Source organism: Acomys minous (assembly GCF_964271855.1).
Source record: "Acomys minous genome assembly, chromosome: 6".
NCBI classification, from domain to species: domain Eukaryota; kingdom Metazoa; phylum Chordata; class Mammalia; order Rodentia; family Muridae; genus Acomys; species Acomys minous.
The window spans coordinates 121279017-121290235 of NC_140487.1; the positions used below are offsets into that span (position 1 = coordinate 121279017).

General features: G+C 49.0%; 1 long non-coding RNA gene across 1 annotated transcript; it reads right to left on the reverse strand.

Moving 5' to 3' along the window:
• Positions 1–5541: 5541 nt before the first annotated feature.
• On the reverse strand, positions 5542–10551 carry LOC311599025. The gene is made up of 3 exons (XR_014779760.1): positions 10402–10551; positions 5879–6032; positions 5542–5789 (listed from the first exon to the last, which is right to left on the reverse strand). It is a non-coding gene; the product is annotated as an uncharacterized lncRNA (long non-coding RNA).
• Between the last annotated feature and the right edge of the window lie 668 nt (positions 10552–11219).

Here is an 11219-nt window from a genome sequence, read left to right on the forward strand (position 1 = left end):
AATGCGGGGCTCTTGTGGGTAGCCCTGGTTTTGATTGCTTCAGTCCACAGCACTGAGGGGTGCAGAGACATGAGTACAGGCCAGCTTGCCTCCTGCAGAGAGTAGGGACTACACAGAGAGGTTGTCGTTTATAGTGTGATAAACCCTGCAGGTTCGGTTGACTGGAAGCTGCTAGTAGCTAGATGCAGGCCTGGAATCCCAGCCTTGGGGGAGTAGTGGCAGGAAACCCAAGGGTGTTCTTATATGTGCCCAGATAGAGAGCTTGAGGCCTGCAAACCTCATGACTTGAGTTCAATCCTGCAACGGAAGAAGAGAACCAACTCCCAAAAGTTATCCTCTGACCCCCGTATATGTACTGTGGCCCATTCGAGCCATTACACATAAAACACACATGACAAATTTTGAGTTGGCTTCAAATTAAACTAGTTCCTGTAAATTACAGCTCTCAGTTACAAACTTGGATGATGTCAGATATGGTGGCATGCTTGTAACTGTAGCACTCTGAGGATGCAGATGCAGGAGGACTGAAGCAAGTTGGAGGAAGCCAGGCTCTGCTACTTAACAAGTACCAGACCACCCAGGGTTCCAGAGCCAGACACCCTCTGTCCCCACACCCAGGGCCTTTCACTACCTGTCAGGTGTTTACATCAAAATGGCTTCATGTAGGAAGAGGGTACTGGGAGGTTAAGATCTCAAATGCAAACAAGTACAGTAGTGGACGCCTGTAATCCTGGCACTCGGTAACTGAGAAAGCACCGGCTGTGTAGCAAGATGGTTTTCAAACTCAATTGCAATTGCAGCCTACATATCTAACCCTAATACTGAGTTCCAGCACAGCCAGGACTACGTAGAGCCCTGTTTCCAGCAACAAAAGCCCTCAATTAGCCTGGTGGTGGTGATACGTGCCTTTCATCCCTGCAGAGGTAAAGTAGATCTCTTAAGTTCGAGGCCAGCTTGGTCTACAGAGTGAGTTCCAGGACATCCAGAGCTACAGAGAAACCCTGTCTTGGGGAACGGGAGTTGTGGGACAACAAAACCCCTCAGCTGTCAAGGAATTAGACCTCAGCAAAAATACCAAGTCCATGCAGCTTTCTCAAAATATTTATTATTATGTATACAGCACCTGCAGGTGCTCTCTTCCGTCCTGCAGGTATACATGCAGGCGGAACACTATACATAATAATAATAATAAAAAAAGATGCGGCTGGAGCTGGGACAGTGGGATGGAAGCAGAACAGGAGCAGGAAAGGAAGTGGGGTGGGGCTGCATGGGTAGCTGAGGGAAACCGGCCAACAGTCCTGTACTATACAGGTGTCCCCCTTGTCTTTATTATTAATCCCTCAGCAGGACCCCCAGAAGCTCCCAAAACATCTGGCACACTAACACAGGGAACGAGATCCAGGCAAGGGCGGACATCACCACCCTAGCCAAGAGAGCACCCAGACATGAGTTCCAAAGGGACAAGAGGATCGCAATACAGGAGCATGGAGTGGACACGCTGGCTGAAGAAGGAGAAGCTGAAATCCCAGACCTTGTATGCTCAGAGTGGGCAGTCTGCAGAGAACAGAGTTTAGGGAAACTTAAGTGCAGAAATAAGATATTAAGGGGAGCTGGAGAGATGGCTCAGCGGTTAAGAACGCTGACTGTTCTTCCAAAGGACCCGGGCTCAATTCCCAGCACCTACATGGCAGCTCACAACTGTCTGTTAACTCCAAGATCCGACACCGTTATAGAGACATACGTGCAGGCAAAACACCAATGCACATACAATAAAAATAAATAAATTTTTTTTAAAAAAGAAGATATTAAGTTTGAAAGCAGTAAAACAAAAACAAGCAGAAATGCTTTTTTGTTTGTTTGTTTTGTTTTGTTTTTCGAGACAAGGTTTCTCTGTTTAGCCTTGGCTGTCCTGGACTTGCTTTGTAGACCAGGCTGGCCTGGAACTCACAGAGATCCACCTGCCTCTGTCTTGAAAAAAAAAAGTTCTGACACTCAATATCTGGACAAAAAGTGGAAAGTAGGGGGGGTGGGAGGGGGGGTAGGAGAAGAAGAGGAGGAGGAGGAGGAACAGGAGCAGCAGACAGTGCTTTTAACTGCTGAGCCATCTCTCCAGCCCCCTCAAATATTTTTGATTGGTTTGGACTTTTACATGATGATCTAAAAAAAATTTTTTTTTGAGACAGAGTTTGTCTGGGTAGCCTGTGATGATCCAAATTTAAGGTTATATTTGTTACAATATACTGTATATGTGATTCAACTCTTTTGGTTTGGTTTGGTTTTTCAAGACAGGGTTTCTCTGTGTAGCCTTGGCTGTCCTGGACTCACTTTGTAGACCAGGCTGGCCTGGAACTCACAGAGATCTGCCTGCCTCTGCCTCTCGAGTGCTGGGATTAAAGGCGTGCACCACCATGCTCAGCTGTGATTCAACTCTCGTTTAACCTATATTGTATATGATAATGCAGTTTTAAGGTGATGAAGATCTGCTCAGATTAACAAAAACACCTTTAATCCCAGCACTCAGGAGGCAGAGGCAGGTGGATCTTTGTGAGTTGGAAGCCAACCTAGTCTACAGAGCTAGTTCCAGGACAGCCAAGGCGGTTGGGGGGGGGGGGGAATGGTCTGATGTATTTTGATGCTAATTATAGCCTGCTGTCTCTGTGAAGGAACCTTTTGCTTAATAAAAAGCCATCCTAACCGGGCATGGTGGCCCACTCCTGTAATCCCAGGACATCCAAGGCTATCACAGAGAAACCCTGTCTCAAAAAACCAAAACCAAAACCAAATAAAAATAAATAAATAAGCCATCCTACCTGGGTAGGGCAGAACAGATAGATGCAGAGGAGATAGGTGGGGCTAGGAGAAAGAGGAATTCTTAAAAAAAAAAAAAAAAAAAAAAAGCCAAGAAAAAGAAAAACCCAAAGGGAAGAGAGGAAGCCTGCCATGGGTTAGGTGGAGGAGAAGCACATGGCTGACGTGGATGGAGAATCCAGCCCAGATAAAAAAAAAAATATTAACAAGTACTTGGGATTATGGGTGGGAGGTGGAGTGATAACCGACTCCCACACATGTATCAAATGACTATGAAAGTGTGTCCCTGTATTCTCAATGGTTAATTGCTGTGCTGGCAGGATCTATAAATGCTTGTCACTTCGTCACCCGCCAGGGGATTCTCTGAGACCATCACAGTTTAAATAAATAAATAAAGCCGCCATGGGGTAGGCCACCACATAGCCCTCAATCTAGCCAAAAAAACAACACTAAGAGTTGGATGGGGTGAAGTCCTGCTGCTGATTGGCTCAGAGTGTAAACTGTGGAACATCACCCACTGTGCTAATAGCTTTTGTATGAGAGAAGAATGTGTCTTTTGTTAAATAAAGAGCTGGTGGCTTGAGCTGGGGCAGAGGGATGGAAGCAGGACACGACCAGGGCTGGGAATTTGGGTGGAGCTAGGTGGGTAACTGTAGGCTTCGATCTTTTCCAAACCTACTTTATTTGAGGTTCCCTTCCAGCCCACCTGCCTTCGATAGGAGAGAAGAGGCTGATGGGAACAGGAGAAGTAGACCTTTTTAGACTCAGTTCCTTGGAACTATTCTACTCTTCATTGTCAGGATTCCAGTAGGCCTGTTCAATAGCAAACCAGCAATTCAGCAAAGGGGGCTGCAACCGCAGCAGCCGGAACCTGGAACCTTGAAGCAGTCTCTGGAGCAGTTCTCTCTAGGAGCGTCTCAAAGTGGATGAGTGAACAGCCAAACAATAGGAAACGATGCCAAGACTAAAAAAACCAAGCCTCTTGTTTTAGAGATCTATCTATCTATCTATCTATCTATCTATCTATCTATCTATCTATCTATCTATCTATGCTCTCAGAGTCCTAGGATGTTGATCAGTTGGCAAAAACCATGTACAAAAACATCACTTGTCCTCTCACAAGTCTGTTTCCAGCAGACAAACACCGCACACCCTCACACAAGTCTGTTTCACGCCCCACACTTGGGATCAAAACAAAAACATGTTTAGCTCCAAAACACTGCTCCACAAACAGGTTAACAGCCTTGTACTATACAGATGTCTCTCTCTTTTTTTTCCCTGCGTCTTTATTATTAAACCCGAAGGGAGACCCCCAAGTGCTACTCAAAGAAGCACCCAGAATGCACTAGAAGGGGCAGAAGGCAGTATTTGAACATGAAAGCACAGAGGCTGTGGGTAGAGATTCTGGAACCACTGAGCCACTGAAACAAATCCTGCCGAGAGGTTGCTTCCTGTAGTGTTCTCCCAGGGCTGGGAGCTGACTACCTTTGTGAACAATGGTTTTCAGCACCAAGGACAGGGCTGGTTGCCCACCCAGGGCATTCTTCCAATTGCCCTCCTCTGGAGCATGCTGGCCATGTTCTAACAATGAGCCACATCCTTAGCCTCATATATATTTAATTATGTCAGGCTCATAAGCTAAAGTGGGGATGTGTTAAGATGGGGCCATGGGCTTCACACGGAGAGCCATGCAGCTCCCAGAGAGAAGCATCTCAAACGCTCTTGAGCTCTCTATGACCCTGAGTCATCCTGACTTCTGTCTATATGTAAGGAAGGGGTCACTTAGTGCCTGATAAGGCTCATTCACGGATTCTAGAAATACTTCTCTAGTGTTGACTCCGTTCTCACGCCCAAAGCCCCTCAGGATCCCCACTCTCAGGAGTGAGTAGTGTGGGCTTACTTTTCTTCAATGGGGACTAGGAAAACATTCTGGATCCTTCAGAGCAGGCATTCCAGTGTCCAGAGGGCAGACTGGTATGCTGCAGGTGGCCAGTCCAAGCCCAGACTTTATCCCTTCCAGGGCAGCCAGGAGCTGCCACCATGAAACAGACAGGAAGTGGAGAGGTGTATGAGCTGCCTTTGACTTTGAGGAAGAGAAGCAAGTGTGGCCACATTAGTGTAAGACACATCCCAACCCTGAGGCTGTGGGCAGGAAGAGGTGGCACCTGCCATTTATAGGCACCACAGTTCGAGTAAGAGGACCCCAGTTCAACTTCGCTTACATGGAAAAGAGGACATTTTAGCCGCTGCTCCTGAAAAATGCTATGCAGCTCCAGGCATTGGCTGGATCCAAGGTCTCAAATGCTGCCATTGGGAGTCAATTTCTTTCCATCTCGAGAGAAGCACTTCCATTTTTCAGGTTCCTCTACAAGAGGAAAGAATGTCTCCCAGAGGAGCCTCTGATCCCAGAATAAGTCAGAAAACATCTATTGCTGTGGTGTGAATGGAACCACACACTTAAACCACAGAGACAGGAGCTGAGATAGAGGGATAGGGTCCTTGGAGGAAAAATGAATTGCAGTTTTCTTCTTTAAGGATTTATTTTTATTTTATGTATATGAGTGGTGTGTGTATGTGTGTGTGTGTGCGCGCGCGTGCGCGCGTGTGCTGAGACAAGATTTCTCTGTGTAGCCTTGACTGTCCTAGAACTCACTCTGTAGACCAGGCTGGCCTTGAATTCACAAAGATCTGCCTGCCTCTGCCTCCCAAGTGTCAGGATTAAAGGCGTGCGCCACCACCACCAGGTGTGTATGGGTGTTTTGCCTGCACATATATCTGTGCACCGCATGGATATCTGGTACCTGCAGAGTCCAGAAAAGGGTGTCAGACCCTGGAACTGGGATTATGGATGGTTATTACCAATAACATAGGCGCAAGGGATCAAACCCGAGTCTTCTGTAGGAAGCAGAAGGCCTCCTTCCTGTCATGTGAAACGTGGAGGTTGTACTTGGTGGTCTCCAACCCCAGGATATGTTTGCTAGCTGTTAAGGGGGAAAGAATCTCAGTGAGTGATGTCTAAATCAGGCTGGCCTGGGGGCACGTCTGCAGGGGACGGCCTTGGCTGCCTTACCCGATGTGGGAGGACTGAGTTTGAAAGTGGGCTGCACCAACACCCTGGACTGTATACGGGCAGAGGAAGGGATCCAAGTGAGCATGCCTCCGTTTCTCTCTGCTCTTGACTGTGGATGTGATGGGACTTTGCTGGTTCATCTTTCTGGATTTCCCTGTAACAATGGGCTCAGCTAAAGCAAGTCTTTTTTCTTTCAGATTGATTTTTTTCCCTCCAGAGCATTTTCCCCCCACAGCAACAGAAATAAAACTATGACACAGGGTCTCCTGCATGCGGGGCAAACACTCTACCAACTGTGCTATATTATCAGGCCCTAATATTTTTGTAATACAAAATTCTATGAGTGCAGATGATTGTGGCAGGTGGCTGCTACAACCAGTTTAAGCCGAGTGAGTACATTTGTAAGGCCAGGCTCAAACTTTGAGCTTCCCAACTTCAGCTTCCTGAGGTTACTACTACAAGAAAAATATTCATGCCTATTTATAGAATCAAGTTTAGGCCTCCAGAGAAGCCCCTGGTCTCCCCCCCCCTGACCCCCCCCCTCCCCCGCCCTACTCACATCTCACCTTGGGACGTCCCCTATAGAGTGCTGCTACTGTACCTCCAGCAGGTGGCGCTGACGGCCTTTTCTTTAACTGGTTGATATGTCCTGTTCCTTTCTGGACGACATTGAACACATATCCCACGCCTTCTTGGGTATGCAGAAGTGAGATGCTGCACCCCTTCCCCCACCCCCACCCACGGCTAAGTGGGCAAATGCTGTCTATGGTTCTACTGCACTTCTTTTGGGGCCTAAATTACAGGGTGCATTTGGCTCACAGACAGGGTCTGCAGTAAGCCAACTTACTGTCCAGGAAGGGCGGGTATCAGGACCCCAAGGACAGTGGAGAGAGTATGGTTTAGAGGGCTAGGAAGCTCGTGGACGGGGCAAGGGGCCACAGGAATCTTGTGAATGGAGTGTGACCTCAGAGGCAGGCAGCCTCAGGCTGGACACTGGAATCTATGCATCATTGGCACCATTCCTCTCTGCATTCCACAGTGGCCCTGCGGGATGGGGGCCATCTGCAGAGCTGCAGAGACATCTGTCACGTGGCCCATCAGCACCTCAGTAACTTGATCTCCACTCTGAGCTTTTGTGAGGATGCTGAAGCAGGGAGCAAGGGTGATGAGGGTGGGTCAGCCTCCTGGGAAGAGTAGGGTTTGGTGCTGAAGGCGGACCCACTCCACTCCTCACCCAATGGCTTTGGCAGCATAGACTGAAGGGAGCATCCCCCTTTGGAATAAAAGACATCCTAGCTTGTAGAGGAATTCAAATTCAGAACACGGCTGTTGGGGCAAGGGATCACATCTCAAGGCCTAAGTCTATGTGATGCTGCTGGGACACAGACATGCCCTCAGTATACACCTTTAATCCCGAACAGAGAAGGTAAAGTTAGTTGGTAGAGGGAAGCAGCCATGTTTGAAAGTGACGTCTAATTGAGAGGCAGACAAGGTGAAAGATTTGACAGAATAGGATATGCCCAACTCTCAAGAGAACGGAGAGAACTTAGAAGAGAGCAGTACAGAGGGGGAGGGAGGGAGGAGGCAGTTTTTACCAGACTAGTTGTACAGAGACAGACTGAAGAGAGAGAGAGCCAGAGAATGAGAAGGAGCCAGAAGATTAGAACAGACTGCTGGAGTTAGTTTGAGGCCAAGCAGAACAATTCAGTCAGAAGCTGAGAGAAACCAGATTGATTGTTTTTGTTTTTTGAGACAGGGTCTCTCTGTGTTAGCCTTGGCTGTCCTGAACTCACTTTGTAGACCAGGCTGGCCTTGAACTCACAGCGATCCACCTGCCTCTGCCTCCCCAGTGCTGGGATTAAAGGCGTGTGCCACCACCCCCAGCCCAACAATGTGCTCTTTAAACAAGAAAAACGTAACGTTCCTTTAGGATGCTTCCCATCTCTTGCCACAAATGGGCACAGCTGAAGACATGTTTCGTCTGGAAAACTTAATGCTTAAAAGTTTGTAGTTGTTTTCATCTTTCTAGTGATGGAGACGGAACCTGGGGCCTTGAGTATGCTGGAGCCACACCCAGACCTCAACCTTTGCAGTAACATTTCGTTTTTGGTTTTTTGTTGTTGTTTTTGTTTTGTTTTGGTTTTTGGTTTTTTGAGACAAGGTTTCCCTGTGTAGCCCTGGCTGTCCTGGACTCTCTTTGTAGACCAGGCTGGCCTCGAATTCACGGCAATTCACCTGCCTCTGCCTCCCGAGTGCTGGGATTAAAGTTATGCACCACTACACCTGGCCTGTAGTAACATTTCAAAATCAGATTTTTTTCTATAAAACTGTTTTAAGTGTTCCATAATTCCTTTGTTCCACTTCTGTGTCTGGCAAAATGGACCCACTCTCCTGAGAGACACTCCCTCTAGCACGCTGAGCTACTCACACGTCTGAGCCCCAGTGTCCTTGTTAGGCCTGCAAAAACCCCTCAGTTGAGTGTGTCAGGTGCTCTTTGTCACTGGCTGGCATGCCTCAATGCAGGAGTGCTGCAGGCATGTTGGAGCTGCAATCCCACAGAGTTAGGGTTTTGCCCTGCTGTGGCTCCCAGGCTTTCCTCCCTCTGTGTTGGCTTGCTCTCTTCTGGCACTGAGAACCAGCTCAGGAAAGCCGGGAACACCTACAGAGCTGTTGGGCCGGGACTTCTTACAGAAGAGTACTATCCTTTCCAATAATAAACAACATGGCTGGTCAGCCTGGTCTACAAAGCGAGTCCAGGACAGCCAAGGCTATACAGAGAGACCCCGTCTTGAAAAAAACAAAACAATAAACCACGTAGGAAGCAGAATCCAGACCTTTGACGAAGCTTCCCAAAGCCCCAAGTTATGCTCTTCTCTAGCTGAGTCAAGTGGGCTAGCAGGGACAGGGTGCTGACCTTTCCTGGCCCTCTCCTCTTCTCCACTTCCCCTTTGTCTCTCCCTACTCTGCTGGTCATGATCCCTGTGGTCAGTCTCTTGGGTGGCAAGGCAGGGAGCGCTACTGGAGGGGCCCCAGGAGAGTGCTCCACTGCCCACTGTCTTCTGGGGAAGCCCCTTGAAGAGTTTGGATTCTGCAGAATAAGAGCCTGCATGACCCAGTCTAGCTTTTACTCTTTCTGATGTGTCCATCGTCCGGAACTTGAGTCCTAACGGGCTGTGCTCCTGGGAGCTGCTGAATCACGTTTTTCCAGCCACCGATCACTCCATCAGATGGATACCCTTTAGGGAGCCTTTCCTGGGCTACGTATGAGGCTCAGTGGCTGAGCATTTGCTTAGCCTGCTCAGAGTGTCTGTTTCTATCGCCAGGACTGCGAAAGCGAGGGTGGGGAGGTGGGGGTTCTGACATTGATTACCTCGGGAACAGGGCTGCTGCCTGGGAAGCCCCCCACCCTGTTTCCTGGATGTACCTCCTTTGCTGGGATGTAGCCGGTCTTGCACGTGACTCTCTCTCAGTCCCACCACTTCCTGGCTAAGCCACAGCCTTCTGGGAATGTACCCCCAGCTTAGAACTGTGCAGTTGAGTGAGTGGGCTAAGATCTCAGGCCACCCCTCTGGGCTGCTCTGTGCTTTGTGAGGGGACTGAGACAAAGAAAATTGGAAGGAAATTACAAAGATTAAAAATAAAATAAAGCCGGGCGTGGTGGCGTACGCCTATAATCCCAGCACTTGGGAGACAGAGGCAGGTGGATCTCTGTGAGTTCCAGGCTAGCCTAGTCTACAAAGCGGGTCCAGAACAGCCAGGGCTACACAGAGAGACCCTGTCTCAAAAAACAACAAAACAAAACAAAACAAAAAACCCCCCCAAAAAATAAATAAAAATAAAATAAATTCAGGCCAGGCATGGTGGCCTATACCTTTAATCCCAGTACTCGGGAGGCAGAGGCAGGTGGATCGCTGTGAGTTCGAGGCCAGCCTGGTCTTCAAAGTGAGTCCAGGACAGCCAAGGCTACACAGAGAAACCTTGTCTCGAAAACCCAAATAATAATAATAACAATAATAATTAATAATAATAATAATAAATAAAATCAGGCCAGGCATGGTGACCCACACCTTTAACCCAAGCACTTGGGAGGCAGAGGTAAGCAGACTGCTGTGAGTTCCAGGCCAGCCTGGTCTACAAAGGGAGTTCCAGGACAGCCAGGGGTATTACACAGAGAAACCCTGTCTCAAAAAGCCAAATAAAATAGAATAAAATCAGTTCCATGTGACCCACAATGGCTGGGACCCATATTTCCTGAATTCAGATTCCTGCTTCCTTCCTTGGCTGCCGTGTGACCTTGAGGACAATTCTAGGTGGTTGAGAGAATCAAACTAAACCATGAACAGGAAGCAGTCGATACCGAAGCAACTGTTCAGGGCAGGTGAGACACTATATGGGTGTTGGGAAAAAAGGGGGAGCGGGGAGGTATCTTTCCCCAAGTTCAAGTGGTCAACTCATCCCCAACTCCTACAGGCAGATGCCCTGAAGTCTAGATTCTGGGGACCTGAATTTGTGATTTGCCTTACCATGGGAGACTGGCAGGGAGGAAGAGGGAGGAGGCAGCCACTGAGGCCAGGCCAAGATGGCTGAAGCGGGTCTCCAGATGGTACCAGTTGTTGCCCTTGGCCAAAGACAGGTCTTCTTCATCCAGCTACAGCACACAGGAGGGGCCCATACAAGGCCTGGGGCCCCGCACAGCAGCTCGGATCACGGGGACGAAGGAGGTTCACCTCCTCCAAGGAAGAGGCAGGGACAGGAGTGAAACCAGGGAGCTATTTCGAGAAGGTGTCAAAGGCCGGAACACTAAAATTAGAGCCTTGGTTCCTAAAAAGACATTGGCGCCAACCAAGGTCTGAGAGAGGGGCTCTTCAGCGCGGAATGTGACCCCAGGAAGCTCTCTAGCGATCCTGGGCAATGAGGTCAGCCTGCAAGACCAGTGGGACCATCCACCTCCCTGCAGTCACGTGGTGGTCACGGGGCTGTCTCCGCTGGCCAGCCCTGGGGCTGTTTCCAACCACTTCCCCTGTGCACCCTGCCAGGAAAGGCGAGGGGGCAGATCTGCGGGCAGGGGTGCAGGACTGACCTTCCGGGCTGCGCTTTTCCTTTTTTGACTGTCCTTTGTGCTTTCTGTTCCATTCTGGGTAAACGAGTAGGAGGGGCGGATGCTTGGAAGAGGCAGCCATCTTGAAACCTGGTGTTTTGGCCTTAGAGATGAACCAGGAGGGGCTTGGGATCCCGAGGCTGGCTGGCTTACGTCTTCACGTCGGTCACACAAGGGTCCTTTATTCATATCCTCTCCATTAAGGCTCGTGGCACTGCCACCTCAGGGATCCAGCTGCAAAGG